General features: G+C 34.0%; 1 non-coding gene across 1 annotated transcript; it reads right to left on the bottom strand.

Annotated features, from left to right (window-relative positions):
* Window positions 1–1,571: 1,571 nt before the first annotated feature.
* On the bottom strand, window positions 1,572–1,670 carry LOC149249225 (U6 spliceosomal RNA). The gene has a single exon (XR_016267726.1). It is a non-coding gene; the product is annotated as a U6 spliceosomal RNA (small nuclear RNA).
* Between the last annotated feature and the right edge of the window lie 16,009 nt (window positions 1,671–17,679).

Here is a 17,679-nt window from a genome sequence, read left to right on the forward strand (position 1 = left end):
ATGAAATACTGAAAAGAAAATCCAACCTCAACAACTTAGAAAACTGGAAATTCATAGGGTCGAGGGGTTTAGGATACCCACTGGTGAGGGCATGTCAGGACCCTCCATTTCGCACAATAAAAATGGTCATGAAACAACCTGAAGCTACCAAGGGCCAATGTCGTTGCAGACCAGTGATAATAAAAAACCACCAACAACAAATGAAACCATAGTCACTCAGACGTAGGTGATTTGGTTAGATGGTGAAACACTAACCCCTCCCCACCATTGGATTGCCCTCCAAAAATCAACGGAAGCAGATCAGGCCATCTGTCGCAGGTGAATCCAACCCTTTGATGGACACATGCAGTGGGATCAGTCATGCTCATGCCACTTGTAATAGAGTACAAGTAACATTTAATTGAGGTCCGATCATGGACATAATACCATTCGGAAACCATGTGAAGAGTAATTGCAACCCGACGTGAACCTTATAAATTGTATTGCATTAAATATAACCAATCAAAACAAATAAGTAATTAGGGCACTATTAATGATGATTCAACCATTGCCATGTTTATATATATAATTTTTATTTATATATTTATTTCTGTAAATTGTTTGGTTGTAGTGTTACACCTATGCATGCCTCTTGGCCCAATAATGTGAATTGATATGCTTAATCTAGTTGACTAGCATATTTAAAATAGGTTGGGATGGGAAAAATCATAGAACTGGGCATATATTATATTCAATTCTAATTAATTACTTTAGGCATTTTTAATAATTAAAAAATCTAAATATAAATATATATATGTTAAAATTTCGCTTTCTTTATTGAGTGGAGAGGTTTATTCTATGAGTATGATGTGTAAGGATATTTATATGTCATCAAAGTTGAAATTTTGTTTATGTAAGTCGAAATATAAAAAAATTTAAAATTCTATAGATAAAAAAAATTAAATAACTATACAAAACATTTAAATAATCTTAGCTCATAAAAAAAATTACACTAAGAGAAATTAGATCTCTTTGTTCATATTGGATCAGTGATTTTAAGATACATCTATACTAATCAATATTTATATTTGATAGCTATTCAAATGTAAATATTAGGTCAAGGATGAAAAAGGTACCGTGGGGTGTTTCGAGGTGAGCTTCTTCTTGATCAGATTGTCCATACGTCCAGGAAAATGGGCAGCAATTTGAGACCACCTGCCTCATCAATACCATTCATACACCAAGTTAATGGACGAAAGAGCAGAGACTGATGTGAAACAAGTATACAAAGAATTAGGAAATGGATGAGATAAAGGGTGTGTAAAAGGGGAAAGAAAGAAACCTTTTACCCATAATGGACTGTAAGTGTATGATCAAATTCTCTTATGAGCGTGAAATTTCAGGGTGTTTAAGGCCAGGTCGTAAGTACTTAATCCATCTCAATCTACAGCGCTTTCCGCATCTTTGCAGACCTGTATAAGCATTCGAGCCAGTATAATAAAATACTCGCCCAACACTGATCGGTGGGAATGATGTCTATTACTTTTCACAAAAGCCTTTTATTTGAAAAGAAGATATAACAGAGAACAAAAAAAAAATTGCACCATTTCTCGATTTGTGCGTTGCGCAGGAGCTATGCTAATTCACCGTATCGTTTCAATTTTATCAATTTTATCGCAGGTCTCCAAAAAGATTTAAAAACCTTTTATTCATTTAGATTTATACTCACATAATTAAAATTATAAGCATCTAAATTCCAATAGATTTTGGAAGTTCAGAATATTAAATGGTGGATTTAAACTTCCTCCAAGAAGAGAATAGATTGAGTTTTAAATTTGGATTTTTATTTTACTTTATTATAATAATAATGGAATTATATCTTTGAAAATCCACATATTTAAAGATAAGTAATCCAGGGATTTGAAAATATTTATTTTTTGATATATTTGTTTATTAATAACATTTAATAAATAAATTTAAGTTAGTTTAAATAGGATTTAAATAGGTTAAAAGATAGTTTTTAATAGTAAACGATAATATCACTGATATGGCCATAAATTTAATTTTAATTTTCACATGGAATGTGTTTTTGGTTGATCAAAGGATTTTATTAAGTTTTCAAAAGAGATTACAATATGTTTGATTAAAATTTAGTGTTTATTTGGCCTATCAGATTTTTTTGTCAAAAGAACAATACAAAAGCTGTTTACAACATGTCAAGAGCTTCTTGAAATTGAAAACTGTAAAGACCAATATGCCGAAAAGACTCTTAAGATTAAAACTCAACCCACAAATATCAATGAACAGAAGGATGACATGGACCATTACCCAGAGGATATGGAAGCCCCAGTTCCCCATGAGCATGCATTTTGACATGTGTTAGGCACTCCTCTAGTTGTTCCATACACTCAGCTAGTCGTCTTTCACCTCAACATAGTGACACTAGGAATACTTCATGTTCCATTGATTGCGCTATAAGTCGTTCATGAAATTTATCATTTCATTGCAATCATCGTGCTTATTTTGACCTAGCTATTCTAGGAGCGTTGTGACTTGCTGCAATTGAGCTTCCAAGGTGTTGAAGGAGGTACAAAGAAATACATGATGAGACGATTGATCAAGTTTATGGGTCACCACCTCATCAAGCTTTGCATCCTAGACACCTTCTCCCTCCACTGTCGTGACTTCACTTTTATGTTTTGCCCCATGTTATCATGGTCCTATCCCTCTCCTCGCTCTACCCCTTTTTCTAAACATATGCACCGACCCTCTAGTCCACTATTCCTAGTGCCAAGCCACCTTTGATGCACCACAAACCAAAAAACCCACCAACCCTCAGCACCCAACTATAGAATTCTAGGGCTGCGAGATCCATACCTCTTTTGTTGGAGGCAACCTCCAACAAGGATTGTCTCCAAACCTTACTACATTACTATCACTAGAAGACTTTAGTAACTTCCCTTTAACAATTTTTCAACCAACCCCAATAGCTCAACTCCCAAAACAAATTTGGGATTCACAGTACCCTTAGCACACCTCACTGACCCTAATTTTCCATGACTAGAGGAGAAGACCCCGTCTGCACACCCAGTTCTATGTAAACCCTCTCCCAATAAAAAACCTTATGCAAATATGCACCAAGAGAAAAAACATGAGAACACTACACTAGGTAACATGACCCCCTCTTACAATGTTCTTGGAGAGAAGACCTTAAGGACCCAAGCCAACCTCCCACTCCAATGTTTCTAACCTCGAGTTCCAAACAAAAAATACTAACCCACAAACACCATTACAATAGGTCTGACATGCTCGTAAGCCTAGCATACCCTTACTAGGTAATTGTAAAGCCTAGAGACCAACATAACTATTAAACACCTCCCCCAGATATAATCTAAAATCACACTATAGAAATTGAGATAAAGATTTTGCAGACTTATCTGGGTGCCTGAATATGGATACCATGTCCATGTTTCCATCCCCATAAACTAGGTATGTGAGCTCCTCTTGCACATCTCACTCACCCATCCACAAATTAGCCTCCAACTACATTCCTCTCCAGGTTCCTAAACCTAGCATTGATAGCCTCCAACAATGAACAACGACCTATATCATTGAGAGACGCAGTCAAAGAAGTTTTCATAGGTTGGTGGCCTACACAAATGCTTCGTTTTCTCTGGCACTGTAACAACCACCCATGCCAAAACTCACTAACAACATCAATTCACCTACCCTAACACATATAAACTTAACACATTCCATCATGAAGCATCCATGTTATGAATGCATGTGTAACACATGCAACTTGTACCATAGTTCAACTCTCAAAGAGGAAGTGAGGCATGCCTCCATTCCCCTCATAATTCCATTCATCCACCCCATCAGGGTATTTTCATATGAAATGTTATAAACAATATTATAAGAAAGAAAGACATAAATAAATAACACTGAGAAGGGGGGTGAATAAGTATTTACAATTCAATAAACGTTCATTTCCCAATCAGATTTATATACACTAGTTCAGTGAAGTGAACTTGCATGTGCACACTACTGTGATTAAAGAAATACGCGTATACTCAGAGAACTTATGATTTAGTTAATTTATCATGTGTTGATATTTAATCAGTGCATCTGAATCTTATTATACAATAACTATGTGCAGTAATAATATAATAAACCATCACACATAAGCAACACATATGAACACCAAGATTTAAGGTGGAAACCCAATGCGGGAGAAAAAACACCTATTGTTGTTGGCTTTATCTTCTTAATATAAAGAAAATCGGTTTACAATCTTGTACTGGTGCAGACTCTTACTTGTATGCAGGCACCCACCTGCAAAAGACTACAACCTTCTCTCATTTTCCAGCTTCTACTGAAAGGGATCTACAACCCCCTAGCTCTTGTACTAGTCGATATGTTGACTAGTACGTAGGTGTCGGCCTACAAAAGGCTACAACCTTCTCTCTTCCTCCAGGGACCACGTTTCATAAATTTTCAGACTGGATAGTCGTGGTACACAACAACACAATATGAAGGCCACGTTTCATCAAATTTTCACACTAGACCCATCAAAAACTTTGAAACTGAAACTACATCAAATAATAATTAGTTAATTTGAACAGTCAGATCACTGCCACCAAAACATTGTGCTGAAATGAGAAAGATGCATCATCATTCAGAACCAATTGCAACCTCAAAAATCATAAGTTAGAATTAATACACTACTTTACTGAAGCCAACATGCGTGTATACACTACTTCCTTTAACCAAACCTGTGTATACCTCCAAAATTACTGAATCAAAAAACCTCTGAATCAAAACTGTACCAACCAGTAGCAATCTGAAGATCTACTGTCAAATTATAGATATCTAAATATTCAACACCAAAGATAACTCTTCTCACTTAATCAATCAATCACTCAGACACAAACTCCTTATGCATTCAATTTTACTTTCAGATCTAAGAAGACTTCATTGATAGACAATAGTAAAACAACAACACTGATCAGATAGATCAGTCATTTCTGAACAAGTTTTTCTTTTGCATACGCTACTTGGAATAGTCAAACCTGCATGTATACATGCCTTTTCTGAGGCGCACCAGCGTATAGATATGAAAATATTAACTTACAACCTTGCTGCTATTCTAGACTTCAAACATACCCAGATCATGACATTTAAAGAATAAAACATGAGTAAGCAATTAGATCTAGCCCAAACAATATTAGATCATACAATGATAAGTGATTTTAGGTCTCATGATCCTGATCCAACATTGTATCCAAGGTGCACAAAATATTTTAGATCATATCATAATCATAACCCCTACAACATAAAATATACTTCAGATAAAAGTATTCCTAAGAAACCCTTTCACTTGCACACTTGTCCCTTTGATCTTCTTCTCCTTATATAGTTTTTGGCCTTTCTCAATACCTCGAACCAAAACAACACTTAGAGCCTATGGTATTCGTGGATGAGATCAAATATTTGTTACTCTACTCAATATTATGGGCTAATACCATGGTATTGACCCTTGGTATTCTTTAAACTTGAATTTCCTTGATTTTCCAACCTATACATGTTTTTCCTCTTGTGAAAATGTTTGCATATGTATACTCTCTTTTTGTTTTGTTAACCCACATGTATACGCTTATTTGTCAAAGTGAACCTGTGTATACAGCTTACAACATCCTTTTCCTTCAACTTCTTGATTTTGATTAGTAGACCTTTGTTCCAACTTTCTATTCTTCTATACCAATATCCTGTTACCTCTGAATTGACCTGTTACCATGTGAGTTGCCTTTTACCAAATCTCAACTAACTTGTGAGTGATTTTCCATCAAGGACAACACTTGTATCATAATGCCAACAATATATATATATATATATATATATATATATATATATATATATATATATATATATAATTTAGTTTGTAGCTTATTAAACTACGAATTTAAAAACATTTTTAAATTTAAATATATAAATATTAGATTTATTATTATTAATAATATCTAATTATTAAACTATATTTAAATGTGCTCTTCAGTTTGTTATGTAATGTATTAAATTTTGTGTAGAGAGGCACTCTGCAGCTTATGGATGAGATGTTGTAATGTTATGTTTCCGACAGTATTAGGACTAGGGTTTTGACAACCCATGGCTTTTCCCATGGTATTGTATTCTAATGTAGCATATTTAAAGGCATAAAATTCCAATGAATTTTCATTTTCACAAATAGAAATATTTGGTAAGAGTAGATAATGTCTTACGGGTAAACACAAGATAAAGGAACCTAGGAACATGAAATAAATGAGACCACCATTTCATTGAATGATTGATTAGGTTTGGAAAACACAATAGAAATCCTATTACCAAAAAACTACAAGAGAAGGGTAATCATAACAAATGAGTGTGTAATGTTCTTTTAAAATTACAAATTTCAAAATTTTCCCTATTTACAGTTTGTGATATCAACTATTTGAATAATTGTTTGACAATTCAGAGGGATTAGTAAGGGAAGTTGACATAGATGAAACCATTTATGTTCAAGGATATACTTGTTTTATATGACTTGAGAAACATTCTAACACTAATGACATGGAGAGAAAATATTATAGTGGTAGAGAGATGCAAAATGCATGCATTACTTCTTACTAATAGTCATATATATCTTTAATCATTAAACTAATTAAAATTGTATTAAATATATTTATATTATTACACTTTAATAGAAAAATCAAACCATATAAATATAAATCTATAACTAAATAATTTATTTTTAATAAATAAATATTAAACCAACATAGATCCATCTTAATTCTAGATCTATCAAGTGCTTAGAGGGATAAAATCTGTCGAGGGGTAAACCTTTTCAGGAGTTCTACATTCAAAAAAAGTTAGTACCTTGAGAGTTTTGATCCCTCTCAATGCTTAGTAGATTTAAAATTAAAATTAATCTAATTTGATGCTATATTAAATACACTATATTGTATTGTAAAATCAATCTAATTTACCCTAAAATTACTATGACATACCTATATGAATGAAGTATTTGTATTTCACTCTTAGAATATTATATTAAAATAAAGTTATCGTGTGTGTGTGTGTGTGTTTTAGGTTTATAATTTACACATTTTGATGTTTGAATTTTATGGTTTATAATGTTTCACAGAATAAATATTAAATATTTATGTTATTGTAAAAAAGTTTGTACCTTGAGAGATTTGATCCCTCTCAATGCTTGGTAGATTTAAAATTAAAATTAATATAAGTTGATGCTATATTAAATATATTATGTTGTATTGTAAAATCAATCTAATTAATTTCCCTAAAATTTCTATGACATACCTATATGAATAAAGTATTTGTATTTCACTCTTACAATATTATATTAAAATAAAGGAAATTTATCGTGTGTGTGTTAGGTTTATAATTTACACATTTTGATGTTTGAATTTTATGCTTTATAATGTTTCACATAATAAATATTTAATATATTATATTAAATATTTATGTTATTGTATTGTAATTATTGAAATTTTACAAAAGTATTTTTTCCCTGTTGAAAATTAGGGTAGGTCCACTCGAAGGGACTATACCCCCGGTCAAACTAATCTGAGCATAAACCTGAGGGCGTTGAGGAGAATTGAACCCATGATCTCCCATGGAATTGTGCTTTAAGAACGGGACCTCGACTAATTTAACTAACCCTCACAGTTAAAATTTTACAAAAGTATTATTAAAATTGCTTATTTTATTTTTTCAATAAATTTATTTTAATTAAAAAGTGATATGAAAAATTAAATTAATGAATATACATGTACATGCACACACACACACACACACACACACACACACACACACACACACACACACACACACACACACACACACACACACACACACACACACACACACACACATATATATATAGAGAGAGAAAGAGAGATTCTTGAAACATGAGAAGGGACAAATCCACCACCATCATTCCACTCACTTAGAAGGAGAGGTGTGGCTATTTTACCCACCACATGACCCAGAATTATTATCTTGTTAATGCATAACAATTTGAGAATCGTTATGACTCAGGGTGGCATTCGAGAGAACTCTCTCAATGATAGGATGGTGAGGTAAAACTTGGGTTGGGGAATGAATACCATTCTCATGCTTGGCGAGTTGTGCCAACTTTCCCTAGCCAAACCTGATTTCTAATCTTGCATTGGTGTTCCCCTTTTGTTGAGAGGGGTAGGTCCAAGTCCTCATGTCCTAGCCTCCCCCATTGAGGCTATCATTCAACTCATTTTGGATAAGATAAATCAAATTTTGGAGATTCTAAGTAGGCTAGTTGTTGGGCTATGTTTAATTACTCTTGTGGGGAGTTTAGTTTCTCTAGGCATGGAGTGCACCTATACTGGTTGGGTTGGTAGGGTTACCATGCCCCTACACCCTATCTATCATGTTGGCCACACTTAGGGATGTGTTGGAACTAAGTTATTTTGAGGGCTTGACTTTGTTTGCACTTAATTTTATGTTTATTGTCGTTGTTGGCTTGACATGCTAGTGGAAACATCCCCATTTTTGGAAGATACCTTAGTGTGGTATGGGGAAATTCTCACTCTTAGCTCTATCCCACTCTGAATAGTTCACCACCTTACTTATATGTTTACTGGTATTTTCTCTAGTTTGAATTATACACCTCTAAAGGTTAGATTTTTCCTAACTAGAGTCATTCTTCCTCTCCTCCAATGAAGAGGAAGAGAGTGTGAGATCTTGCACTCATGCCCATAATCTAACTTTCCGCTTTCATATCTAGACTCTTGAGAACATTCAACAAGAAATTGAACATGTTTCAACAAAGGTTCTTATAGATATGGTTGAACTTACTAATGTAGAGGTATTTTCATCAGTGACCGAATGGGTCCCTAATCCGTGTCACACTTAAAGATGCAAATACTAGTACCTAAGTACCATTGAAATTTACTAGAACATTAAGGCACTTATCAACAAGGTTCTTCTAGAGAAAAATGAGGCTAAAAGACACACTTTGCTGCAACTGGATGAGCTCCAAATCGAGCACAGAGATATGGACCTCGAACATAGGGATATGGCTCTCATGTTGGCTTGGATCAAACCACTTTAAATTGTGGAAAGGGCCCAAATTTTCCAGGAACCCCAGATGATCTAGTTGATGTCTCCACCTTTTCTTGAATAAATCTCATGGCCTACAGTATTGCTTGTTTAATTCCCATATAGACAATTATATACCATAAAATTCAAATTCAATTTTTTGCAAGTCATATTTTACTATAAAATAATCATTTCATTATTCTCAATTTACCCTTCTATATTATAGACTTAAAACCCTATAATTAATTACACTTTAATATTCTCACTATAATATTGTTTTTTTAAAGAAAAATGTATCTTTGTTATTCTAGAAAATGAAATGTTACAATGCTTAGTTTCTCTAAAGAATATTTCAGTACATTCTTCTTTTTCTGATCTCAAGATTTTGTGATCCATATTTTGTCTTTTAGAAAACTTTTAATATAAATCACATTATATTTATTAAGTCTAAGTGTTTCTAACCACCCAATATAATGTAAAAGTCTTAACTTACAGCCCAAAGATTTTCAATACCAAATATTTCACTGACAAACTTAATATGATCTTTGTTTAAGATGACATACCTTGGTTAACAGCGGAAGATGTAATGGCTGCCATCTTCTGTCTTCTGTCTCCTGACAGCTGCTACTCTTCTTCTCAGAATTCGGTTTCTCTCCTCTTGCCCTCACTTTCTTTATGTGCTTCTTGATGGAGAAGAATGCAACTCTTGTGTGTGGGAGAGAGAGGACCCAATCCTTTATATATATCATTTAACTCTTAATCTGGTACGTCCATCATATACCAATTCAACGCTTTAATGCTTTAATGCATGCTTTAATGCTTTTAACGCTTTAATGCTTCAATTATAGAATGATTTATTTATGACTTAATTAATCGGGTCACATTAAGATTTAGAAACTGCAGATTTCTAACATTCTCCCACTTGACCCGACTATTCATAATATTAAGCGTTGAACATCATACTATGATAAATTGCTGAGAGTTATGGCGGTTGTGCACTATTAATTCAGTGCATTCCCTTCCATATACTACAATACCAGCAATCCATCAATTCATATTCATAATTTATATAAAACAGCATAATGGTCCACATAATGTCTTATATCATAATGATTAAACATAATATCTTTATAAGACTCTTTCTTGTTTAAAATTACATAAAATACGTATTACTACATTAAAACAAGAAACACATGATTGTATATCAGAAACACATAAGAGAGCTCAGAATGTCACACATCAATTATCATTAATACAACCAAGACCCATTCTTTGAACATGTTCCTTAAATTGTCTTGGTTGTAACCCTTTCGTCAAAGGGTCTGTAATCATAAGTTCTGTCCTGATGTGCATGATTGACATTCTTTGTTTCTGAACCTCATCTTTCACAACAAGATACTTCAGTTCCATATGTTTGGCACCTTTAGAGTACTTGTCGTTCTTTGAGAAAAATACTGCTGCAGAGTTATCACAATAAATTTTCTGCGGCTTGCTAATGGTGTCGACAACCGCAAGTCCTGAAATAAAGTTCTGCAACCATAATGCATGAATTGTGGCTTCAAAACATGCCACAAATTCTGCCTCCATAGTGGATGAAGCAACGATAGTCTGTTTCGCACTTTTCCATGATATGGCACCTTGAGCAAACATAAACAGGTAACCAAAAGTCGATTTTCTAGTATCGATGCATCCAGCAAAATCTGAATCGCTATATCCAATCACTTCCGATTCATTGGATGAGCATGTAATCTTTCGTTGAGAGAAATTCCTTAGTCTCATGCAATATACTTAAATTATTTGCAGCAAGCAAGACGTCATCAACATAAAGGACCAGATAAATAAACTTTCTCCCACTGATCTTTCGGTATATACAGTGATCAACCGTATTTTCCTTAAAACCAAAAGATGTAATAATGGTATTGAACTTAATATACCACTGCCGGGATGCTTGTTTAAGCCCATTTATTGACTTCTTAAGTTTACACACCAATTGTTCTTTACTTTCTACAGAAAAACCCTCAGGTTGATCCATATAAACATCCTCATCAAGATCTCCATTCAGAAAAGCTGTTTTCACATCCATTTGATGCAACTCCAAATCATAATGAGCTACTAATGTCATTATTATTCTTAGTGAGTCCTTTTTCGAAACAGGAGAAAATGTCTCCTTGTAATCAACACCATCTTTCTGAGTGTAACCCTTAGCAACAAGTCTAGCTTTATACCGTTCGATATTACCACTAGAGTCATGTTTGGTTTTAAAAACCCATTTGCTTCCGACTCTTTTACAACCATGTGGTAACTCAACGAGATCCCAAACTTCATTCTGTTGCATGGATTTCAGTTCTTCTTTCATGGCATTAATCCATTCCTTTGACTCTTTACTTTCTACAGCATGTGAAAACGAAACTGGATCCTTATTGATTCCAATATCATAATCTGATTCTTGCATATAAACCACATAATCATTAGAAATAGCTGACCTACGATTTCTTTGAGGTCTTCTTAATGCTACTTGTTGTGGTTCATGCATATCAGCATTATGTAAGTCATTTCCTTCAGGAAGTACTTCTTCATTTATATGTTGTTCATTATCATCATGCTGTTATACAACAGCTGGAACAACATTTGGAGTAATAGTAGATGGAGGAACTGTTCTAGGTAATGTAACATTTACCCTTGTTTCCTTTATTTCTACTATTTCTCTTCTAGTACTCCCACTGACTTCACCATTCTCAATGAATCTTGCATTACCAGTTTCTAATTGCCTCTCAACTTCATTTACAAACGTCTCAAGGACATTCACAAATATCAGTGTGTATTAGTTCAAGAAGCTGGCTGCTTCTAGTGGCTCCTTTCTTATTATGTTATTATGTTTGGTTTGTTTGCCTTTAATACAATCCACACATAATTCTAGATCACTAAGGTCCAAATTTGACAAAATTTCATTACTTACTAATCTCATCATTCTTTCTTTGGATATATGACCTAGTCGTTTATGCCACAAGAAAGCAAAATTTTCATTCAACATGCTACGTTTTCATCCAACATTATTTACTACATTCAACAAGGAATTCGCATAAGTGTCATTCAGTTTCAATTTATATAAACCATCAATTAGAATACCAGAACCAACATTATCAGCATTCTTATATAAATCAAAACAACCAGATCCAATCATACATCTAAAACCAGAAATATCCAATTTACTTGCGGAAATAAGGTTTCTAGATAATGAAGGTACATAAAGGGTACTGTATAAGTTTAATACATATCCACTTTCTAGAATTAGACGATAAGTCTCTTTTTACAGATACGACATTGAACCCTCTTTAGTTCCTTCTTTTCGTCATCCTGCCCATTCTTAGCAGGTGCCTTTTCCTTCTTGAAATGACTTGATTTTCCTTTCTTTTCTTTACCAGCTTTATTACTCACAAAACTTACTGAGTGATTCACTTGATTTTTCAAACGTCCTTCTTCCTGAACAAGTCTACTGGCCAATTCATTAACATTCCACTTATCCTTTATAGTGTTATAGTTAATCTGAAAAGGTCCATATTCAGAAGGTAGCGAGTTTAGGATGAACTGGACAAGAAAAGAATCCTCTACTGTAAGTCCCAGGGAGTTTAACCTTTCTGCAATATTAGTCATCTCTATAATGTGCTCTTGCATAGTTCGCGACCCATCAAACTTCATGGTCGTGAGTTCTGCCATAAGAGTACCAGCGAGTGACTTATCAGCTGAACGAAAACGCTCTTCCACAGACTGCATATATTCCTTAGCACTTTCTGTTTGTGGAATTGTTGACTTGATGTTGTTAGCAATAGTCATCTTAATAAACATAAGGCTCAATCTGTTACTGCATTCCCATGCTTTATGGTGTGATTTTTCTGCCTCAGTACTATCTCTTGTAAGAGCAGCAGGCTTATCCACAAGGAGTGCCAAGTCAAGATCCTGAATACCTAAATGGAAATTGACTTGTTCTTTCCATTCAGAAAAATTAACACCAGTGAACAATGTAACAGATGAAGCATGTGTATTCATGGTAACTCCTGCAAATTAAAAATGAAATCACTATAAGCTCATAACTAACGCGATTCAGATGTAGACATAATAGTATAATATAGCACTCCTTTGGGTAGATACTATCTTATACTTAACATAATTAAATACCAAAACATAAGCAGGTAATAAATATATTCAATCAAATAGAACTGACATCTTTGGATGATCAATATTTATTTAATCAAAATATCTATTAAACCTCATCATGTCAACTAGTTATAGAACAAGACTTTCCTTTGGGTAAGTTCTCAGGTTCTATCATTAGTGACGCCAGTTCTTAATTGGTATTATTATAACTGGCAATTTCTATCAATAATCATTATGTCACTTATGCACTAAATGATTATTCTGATTTTGACCACTTTGGTGATTAACAAAATCATAAATCTCATGTGCATAAACACATACCTTATGCAAAACAACATTCTGATTTTGACCACTTTGGTGATTAACAAAATCATAAATCTCATGTGCATAAATAATTTATAACACATACTTGATGCAAAACAATCAGTCACAGAACAATTACTGGGAAATTCGAAGATTTCACAATCTTTCAACACTCAGAGATAATTCGAGGTTCTGTTACTGGCATTAATAGATATTAATGAGAGGTTCTGTAACTAGGCTTCAAAACACAGCATGGCAGCCTTTAATGCCTAACGGCTGTATATGCTAATCGTTAGTCTTCTTACAGTGCACAAATTCGACTATATGAGACAAACTTAATCCATCCAAACACATGTATGTTGCATCCATATTAACCATTTCTCTGCTATACTTTCAAACAGGTCCTGCCCTCAAAAGATGTGAATCGAAACAAATATGTTTCGACCAAACCAAATCTCTTCAATTTTTAAGAAAAAGAAACACGGATTTGTCTACTAAGCGATTAATGGTGGAGTCAATAAGAGATAAGAGAAGATACATAACCAAAGGCTTCGACTATACATGAGGTGACTTTTGTGCCAACTGAAGTGGCCCTTTGGAAATTTAACCAATCTTATCAACCTATTATTTGACTACTTGAGTTCGATAATGTATTTCTTATATTCACCGCATTTAGTACATTCATTACAGCGAACACACAATAATATATAAATCGTGAGAATCATACATGCGGCAATACATTCATTACAGCGAACACACAATGATAAATGCGGCAATTTCTATATCATAGGGAGATTCATATATGCGGCAATTTCTAGGTGACCTGGACGGGCCTTGTCATCATTCAATGGTTGCATGCGCAGGACCAAAAACTTTAATTATAAATCCATGGAGACAAAGTAATCAGAACCATCGTAACCGCAATAAACTTTTGGTTAAGTATGCACAGGCGCCATTTACACACATAAGAAACATAATCTAAAGCATTAGATCACGCTGCGTATTCTATCCCTCAAAATCCCAGCATGTGAGGTTTTGATCTTGGTAAAAAAAAAAATTCAAACCAAAGAAATTAACCTTCGGACTTATTCCGACAGCCTACAACACGCAAGCTATCAACATCAAAATGAAGACTTCAGGGCTCCGATTTTAAAATAACATGAGACCGCGTCAAGAGAACAGTGCTCGCTCAATCACATGAGTAAAGCACAGGACAGATCAATTGCAATCATAGGAAATATTCAGTTATTGATTAGTGGCTCTGATACCAAATGTAAAAATCTTAACTTACAGCCCAAAGATTTTCAATACCAAATATTTCACTGACAAACTTAATATGATCTTTGTTTAAGATGACATACCTTGGTTAACAGCGGAAGATGTAATGGCTGCCATCTTCTGTCTTCTGTCTCCTGACAGCTGCTACTCTTCTTCTCAGAATTCGGTTTCTCTCCTCTTGCCCTCACTTTCTTTATGTGCTTCTTGATGGAGAAGAATGCAACTCTTGTGTGTGGGAGAGAGAGGACCCAATCCTTTATATATATCATTTAACTCTTAATCTGGTACGTCCATCATATACCAATTCAACGCTTTAATGCTTTAATGCATGCTTTAATGCTTTAATGCTTTTAACGCTTTAATGCTTCAATTATAGAATGATTTATTTATGACTTAATTAATCGGGTCACATTAAGATTTAGAAATTGCAGATTTCTAACATATAATTCATAGTGATGACTTAAATGAGAGATTGATCCAGGCCTGAGAATAAATGATAAATTCTTCTTTTATCAAAAAATAATTTTTATTTTATCAAAATAATACACTCTCATTGTGACAATTACAGAAAGAAAAGGAAAAAAAACATACTTAAAAATAAAAATAAAAAATAGAGAAAAAATAAAGTTAAAACAGAAAAGAGGATCCTCACTCAATGATCCTTTGATTCTGCAATCTCAAAAAACCCTTAATGTATTGATGCTATGATAATATTAATGCATTATATTGATACTATTGTAAAAATACCTATCTATCTTTCTCGATGCTAACATTATTGCATTGCACGGTTTATACATGTTTAAAGACACACCTGTGCAAATGCGTCTATGTTGTAGCATTCTAAATGTTACCCTCAATCACATCAACTAAAGAAGGGTTGAGCGAAATTGAAATTAACGTGCCAGTGGGTACATAAAGTATTACCAACTTGCTTGGCCACATAGCTCCACGAGTAGCCGAGACGATTGTTCTTCATCATATAGTTGTTGAGTTTCACGTCTTCCTCAGGTGACCATACACCTTTTCTCATCTTTGGCATGGAGGAAAACTGGACGCTATACCCTTCTCTTCTTATGCATCTCATTTTGTGCTCCACCCACCAAATTTCTCTTCCCTGCTTATTTTAATTTTGCGCTCTCAAACCACTGTGGATTGCCAATGGTTCACCACGGATTCAGAATCGTCCCATCACATATATTTAAACGCAAATTAAGTAGAGAAACTCACAAAACCTACTTAAAGATGGAACCCATCATCCTCCAATTTCAATCATCCGCACATTCATCACCCGCCACACCTTTGATTTGACTCCCCGTGACTTTTATCCATATTAATGGTACATGGTAATGGAAAGTGTTATAATAATAGGGATTTTGTTCTAGAAGATATTGTATTCCTTCTATGGGATGAAAACATGTTTGGAATTTGGATTCCTTTGTAGTGTTATGCATTTTTTTTTTTGGATGTTTTGAGTCTTTATACTTTCTGTGAAAGAAAGTTTTATTTAAAAATTTTCCCTACTAAAATGGTGTTTTGATAATAAATTAACTCTTTGCAAGATTCGATTAGTGAAATTATTGGCTTGGTCACTTTATGATTATAGACAAAGGTTTGGTAAATCCTTCATTTACAAATGAAGCATAAGTTCCACAAAATTTACAAAGGGTCTTGGCATTTTGATCCACCTGGCTCCACTTGAATCATATAATTACACTTTTAGAGAGTTCTCAGTGATCTCAAACCTTTTGAAATCAATGATATCATATATTAGCCTACTTCAATTTGATTAATCCGCAAGCTTCAGTCATCTACTTATTATTTTCTATCCGTTTGGGAACTATCTGAGGTTTCTATTACATAATTTCCATTTTTGTGGCATTTTGAATTTGCAACTTGTCACGATTTAAGTTGATTATTTAGAACATATACTGAGAAGGGTGCTAGCACCATAGCTCTAGTGGATTTGTTGGTATAATTGTACACATTCTTCCCTGCCTTCCTAGATTCCCATGGATAATTTAAAAGTTTTGGAAGTGGAAGGAAAGGAATTAAGAGTATTGTAGGAACATGAATATCAAAGTATGTTTACTTTTCTTTCCTATGTTGTTACACTTCATTTTCTCATTGAAAAATCATCATAGAATTTTTCATGATAGTTGAAACACAAGCACTATAGTTGCCTCGCAAGTTGCGTGACCTTTGTATCTACACTCTCCTTTCAAGCTTCCCCATGTCCATAGTGCAAATGAAGAACTTAGTATAGATTGACATAAGCAATGCACTATTGAAAACTTTTCCTAGAAAATTTTGTGATGTACACTCCCTGAAAGACTTAGTGTTAAGAAATTGTTCCCATCTACTTATTTTAAAAGGCCTTCATACACCTTACATGTCCACTTATTTACTCGCTCCTCTCTTACTAGGGCTTTTAGACAAGTGCAATTGGATTCCTTGCCTTTCATAGGAAAGAACTAAACCCCCTCTATGAAATTTCCATAATGATTTACTCAACACTTTTAAATGACAGGTCCCTCCTTAGAACCTTAGACATTTGCAAGATTTCATGCAAGAACATATCATTTAAAGGTTTTGGGTTGTTGTTAGAAAGACTCATAATGGAATTTCTCGGTGTCGCTCAACATTAACTGTCTCTAGAGGATTTTCCACACACAATCAAAGCTCCACAGACTATGTCTAAATTGTCACACATGAGACTATCAAATAAATGTAATTGTGCTTGATATTTAAACTTGCCAACACAAATAGATGTAACCAATTTCCTTTTTAGGTTCATCTTGCATTGTTAGTTCATTGGCAAGTTTTAGTATGTAA

Source organism: Pinus tabuliformis, chromosome 7, assembly GCF_031772625.1.
Source record: "Pinus tabuliformis cultivar Carrire ecotype Pingquan chromosome 7, CPIR1, whole genome shotgun sequence".
Taxonomy (NCBI): domain Eukaryota; kingdom Viridiplantae; phylum Streptophyta; class Pinopsida; order Pinales; family Pinaceae; genus Pinus; species Pinus tabuliformis.